Raw genomic sequence first — 5,734 nt, 5'->3', positions numbered from 1 at the left:
TTTCTACTGATCAGTTGCAACGACACAGCTTGTTAAAATGCTGTTTCCATTCCCGCTGTACTTCTGTTCACAAAACAATTTGATTTGCTTCCCGGGGTATTAAATGTGTAGTGGGAAAGTGCCAAATTGTCTATGCTGTCTTGATCGTGTTCGCCTCCCGCGTGGAAAATTGCAAACAGCTCTACTGTTGCTTTATGTTCCAAGCATGTTGAGATTTTACTGGAACCGAATGGAGACTGCTATTTCATCGCTGTTGTGAAACAAAGTCCTGCGGTGAGTCGATTCATCGTTACTTGGCTTTCTGACGAATGGGAAAATCGTTCCGATGAATTTTGATGTCATATGTTATTGAATTTCTCCAATTTCCTTCGTTTCCGTCCCGGAGACACCGGAAGGGAAAGGTGATCTAATCGAGACTGTGATTGGTGAAATTCACTTTTTGTGGCCTATTCTTATTATGTTCTTTCTTTCTCTCTTTTCAGCATTGTCTGGGATATGGTGGTGCCCTGAGGCTCAAGTCTCATTGAAAGAGTAGTTTGGAATTGCCCTGATATTAGTTGTGAGATTACTTTATGGCTCATGCGCTCGGAGTGTCTCACATTTAGCATTCATGCTCACTGTATCTGAAAATGCATTTGGTTTGCCAGTTTTGTTTCTGTTGCGTGTCAAATGTTTTCTGTTTTGCGATTCGTTCAATACATTACGAATTAACAGGCTTTCTGAGATAATTTCCAGCTGCAAAAACTCCTCAACTGAGAATCTGGGAAAATTTCACAGAGTATGGTCAGTCGGAGCAAAAGTAAGGAAGTCCTTCGTTTCTGCAGTGTTTCACAATACTACCTTTCCAGTGAGCAGTCGAACAGACTAAAGATTGTGCCACAGACTGCGACGGCCAGCTCGGCTAAAAAGTTATCCTTTTAAAGCCGGTGTAAGCAACACAACGTTATTGGGCTACACCGGGTGAAAACAGATACTTCGGTGTATCTCGTCCATGCATACCACACAGCCAAAATTAAACAACTCCCATGAAACAACGAGCATTTGGAAACAGAAAGGTGAAAGGTAGAATGTCTTCAACTTTCAGTGTCGGATACCACTGAGCTGCAGCAGGGGCGGCTGTGGGCTTGTTTCTGTAGCATAGTGATCAGCACGTTCACCTTCCGCAAGATAGGTTCCCGCGGTCGAAACTGTTTTGTTCTTCATCTGCAGCCTTTTACATGGACAAGAACGGAGCTTTCCTGCTTGCTTTCCCATCTGCAAACCTGCCTTCGAATTTGCTTGAACAAATCTGCTCTCGTAGTGAAATGCAATGCATTTCCATTTGATTACTGTGCAGAGCATTGTAAAGATATTCTACAAACTGCTTCTGATCATGTGCCATTCAGTTTGAGAGTGTAGTTACCGATCCTTCCACGAAGAGCAATACTGCATTTGCATTCCTTGCTGAGGCGGCCCGGTTCAAAGACAGGGAAGAAGGTGATGCGCTGGTGTCACAGTGCACCACGGATTCCTGAACTATTCTGTCTGCCAAATGTACCCCAAAGTCGTATCTGAAAGTCCTCATTTGGAAGCTGTCTGTCGTTATTCAAAGTGCGAGAATTGGCACCAGAGGTCCTGAATCATGTTTTGGAGCAGTTCGCACGTTAGTGGCTCATTCAATCAGCAACAGCAATGAAAGAAATTGCACTCTCAGAGGAAGCTCTGGACCTGTGCTTTCAAAGCTAGTATTAAGGTGCGCCCCGAGATCTAAGCCATGTTGGAATTTAAACGGAGCAATCGACAAAGAGGCTGCAGAATAACATCGCATCCTTTTGGTTTTCTTTAAATCACTGATGAGCAGGAAAATGTAAACTGGGAAGGTGAGGCAGTTGCAGCTCTGGTGAAACTCCTTCTTTTTGAGTCACTCAGCAACAAGAGGCGTGAAGGTGACTCAGGCGTGAGAGCTCTTCACATCGAGAACAAAAAGCAATCAAGTGCAGTTAGCACCTCTCCCGGAGTGGAGGTGGGGTGAGATAATTAGCTTTTGATTTCAGTTACTATGTTCAAAAACTGCCTTTTAAATTGAGGTGAACAGAAACTGCATTTCTAATAAGCACCATGGAATTTAGCAAGATTTATTGAGTCGCTTCTCGTTGATTCCCACGCAGGTTTCCAACTCAGTTGTATCGATGTGGCTCATGTCCAGGTGTGAACATCCCTGCAGCCAATTGCACGGTTTATGTAAAAGGTAAGGAAAGTGGCATCTCGAACTGGCCCCGAGGTCAGAGCATCCTCACACTGTGATCGGTCGTTCTCGGATTGTAATGCTACCTCCGCTTTTAGGCTGGAGAACATTCTTTGGGACTCTTATTCTGCAAAACAGACACAGTGACTGAAACTATGCTGCACGGTATGATGTGGAACACGGCCTGCTCAGCTTTGTGCATTTTCCCTGTAGTCCGGTGTGTTTCATGTTCCGTGTAAACGTGAAAGTTGTCCTGTTTCGAGCAATGGGTGAAATCATTTAGCAAAGCAAGAATCGAAATTGCAGTAATGTCAAGCAGTTCATGGTTATTTGACCAAATCATAAGCGAACATGTTTGCTCACGCACTCACAGATACATTTGTAGCTGAAAAGAGTCTGAGAAGATAGCCTCAGCTTACCATTGATTTTTATCCGGATTGATGAGCTATCATTATTTGTTGCGAAATTGATATTGTAGCCGGCACATCCAAGCAGCCGTGCGAGTCGGAGAGGAATCATGGAACCCATTTCACGTGACTTTCCATCTGTTGTCATGCAGGAGCTCAATTGGCAATGCAAGAAAATTGCGTGGCCGCGCAGCTGGTAGTGTGGCCGAGCGGTCTAAGGCGCTGGATTAAGGCTCCAGTCTCGACAGGGGCGTGGGTTGGAATCCCACCACTGCCATTTCTACTGATCAGTTGCAACGACACAGCTTGTTAAAATGCTGTTTCCATTCCCGCTGTACTTCTGTTTACAAAACAATTTGATTTGCTTCCCGGGGAATTAAATGTGTAGTGGGAAAGTGCCAAATTGTCTATGCTGTCTTGATCGTGTTCGCCTCCCGCGTGGAAAATTGCAAACAGCTCTACTGTTGCTTTATGTTCCAAGCATGTTGAGATTTTACTGGAACCGAATGGAGACTGCTATTTCATCGCTGTTGTGAAACAAAGTCCTGCGGTGAGTCGATTCATCGTTACTTGGCTTTCTGACGAATGGGAAAATCGTTCCGATGAATTTTGATGTCATATGTTATTGAATTTCTCCAATTTCCTTCGTTTCCGTCCCGGAGACACCGGAAGGGAAAGGTGATCTAATCGAGACTGTGATTGGTGAAATTCACTTTTTGTGGCCTATTCTTATTATGTTCTTTCTTTCTCTCTTTTCAGCATTGTCTGGGATATGGTGGTGCACTGAGGCTCAAGTATCATTGAAAGAGTAGTTTGGAATTGCCCTGATATTAGTTGTGAGATTACTTTATGGCTCATGCGCTCGGAGTGTCTCACATTTAGCATTCATGCTCACTGTATCTGAAAATGCATTTGGTTTGCCAGTTTTGTTTCTGTTGCGTGTCAAATGTTTTCTGTTTTGCGATTCGTTCAATACATTACGAATTAACAGGCTTTCTGAGATAATTTCCAGCTGCAAAAACTCCTCAACTGAGAATCTGGGAAAATTTCACAGAGTATGGTCAGTCGGAGCAAAAGTAAGGAAGTCCTTCGTTTCTGCAGTGTTTCACAATACTACCTTTCCAGTGAGCAGTCGAACAGACTAAAGATTGTGCCACAGACTGCGACGGCCAGCTCGGCTAAAAAGTTATCCTTTTAAAGCCGGTGTAAGCAACACAACGTTATTGGGCTACACCGGGTGAAAACAGATACTTCGGTGTATCTCGTCCATGCATACCACACAGCCAAAATTAAACAACTCCCATGAAACAACGAGCATTTGGAAACAGAAAGGTGAAAGGTAGAATGTCTTCAACTTTCAGTGTCGGATACCACTGAGCTGCAGCAGGGGCGGCTGTGGGCTTGTTTCTGTAGCATAGTGATCAGCACGTTCACCTTCCGCAAGATAGGTTCCCGCGGTCGAAACTGTTTTGTTCTTCATCTGCAGCCTTTTACATGGACAAGAACGGAGCTTTCCTGCTTGCTTTCCCATCTGCAAACCTGCCTTCGAATTTGCTTGAACAAATCTGCTCTCGTAGTGAAATGCAATGCATTTCCATTTGATTACTGTGCAGAGCATTGTAAAGATATTCTACAAACTGCTTCTGATCATGTGCCATTCAGTTTGAGAGTGTAGTTACCGATCCTTCCACGAAGAGCAATACTGCATTTGCATTCCTTGCTGAGGCGGCCCGGTTCAAAGACAGGGAAGAAGGTGATGCGCTGGTGTCACAGTGCACCACGGATTCCTGAACTATTCTGTCTGCCAAATGTACCCCAAAGTCGTATCTGAAAGGCCTCATTTGGAAGCTGTCTGTCGTTATTCAAAGTGCGAGAATTGGCACCAGAGGTCCTGAATCATGTTTTGGAGCAGTTCGCACGTTGGTGGCTCATTCAATCAGCAACAGCAATGAAAGAAATTGCACTCTCAGAGGAAGCTCTGGACCTGTGCTTTCAAAGCTAGTATTAAGGTGCGCCCCGAGATCTAAGCCATGTTGGAATTTAAACGGAGGAATCGACAAAGCGGCTGCAGAATAACATCGCATCCTTTTGGTTTTCTTTAAATCACTGATGAGCAGGAAAATGTCAACTGGGAAAGTGAGGCAGTTGCAGCTCTGGTGAAACTCCTTCTTTTTGAGTCACTCAGCAACAAGAGGCGTGAAGGTGACTCAGGCGTGAGAGCTCTTCACATCGAGAACAAAAAGCAATCAAGTACAGTTAGCACCTCTCCCGGAGTGGAGGTGGGGTGAGATAATTAGCTTTTGATTTCAGTTACTATGTTCAAAAACTGCCTTTTAAATTGAAGTGAACAGAAACTGCATTTCTAATAAGCACCATGGAATTTAGCAAGATTTATTGAGTCGCTTCTCGTTGATTCCCACGCAGGTTTCCAACTCAGTTGTATCGATGTGGCTCATGTCCAGGTGTGAACATCCCTGCAGCCAATTGCACGGTTTATGTAAAAGGCAAGGAAAGTGGCATCTCGAACTGGCCCCGAGGTCAGAGCATCCTCACACTGTGATCGGTCGTTCTCGGATTGTAATGCTACCTCCGCTTTTAGGCTGGAGAACATTCTTTGGGACTCTTATTCTGCAAAACAGACACAGTGACTGAAACTATGCTGCACGGTATGATGTGGAACACGGCCTGCTCAGCTTTGTGCATTTTCCCTGTAGTCCGGTGTGTTTCATGTTCCGTGTAAACGTGAAAGTTGTCCTGTTTCGAGCAATGGATGAAATCATTTAGCAAAGCAAGAATCGAAATTGCAGTAATGTCAAGCAGTTCATGGTTATTTGACCAAATCATAAGCGAACATGTTGGCTCACGCACTCACAGATACATTTGTAGCTGAAAAGAGTCTGAGAAGATAGCCTCAGCTTACCATTGATTTTTATCCGGAATGATGAGCTATCATTATTTGTTGCGAAATTGATATTGTAGCCGGCACATCCAAGCAGCCGTGCGAGTCGGAGAGGAATCATGGAACCCATTTCACGTGACTTTCCATCTGTTGTCATGCAGGAGCTCAATTGGCAATGCAAGAAAATTGTGTGGCCGCGCAGCT

At 44.5% G+C, this 5,734-nt stretch overlaps 1 non-coding gene across 1 annotated transcript; it reads left to right on the top strand.

Moving 5' to 3' along the window:
- Positions 1 to 2,826: 2,826 nt before the first annotated feature.
- Positions 2,827 to 2,908, top strand: trnal-aag (transfer RNA leucine (anticodon AAG)). Its single transcript has one exon. It is a non-coding gene; the product is annotated as a tRNA-Leu (tRNA).
- Positions 2,909 to 5,734: the final 2,826 nt, after the last annotated feature.

The sequence above is a fragment of the Hemiscyllium ocellatum genome, unplaced genomic scaffold (assembly GCF_020745735.1).
Source record: "Hemiscyllium ocellatum isolate sHemOce1 unplaced genomic scaffold, sHemOce1.pat.X.cur. scaffold_154_pat_ctg1, whole genome shotgun sequence".
In the NCBI taxonomy this organism is placed as follows: Eukaryota; Metazoa; Chordata; class Chondrichthyes; order Orectolobiformes; family Hemiscylliidae; genus Hemiscyllium; species Hemiscyllium ocellatum.
Note: the sequence above shows the minus strand (reverse complement) of the source record. Positions and strands in the feature narration are given on the sequence as shown.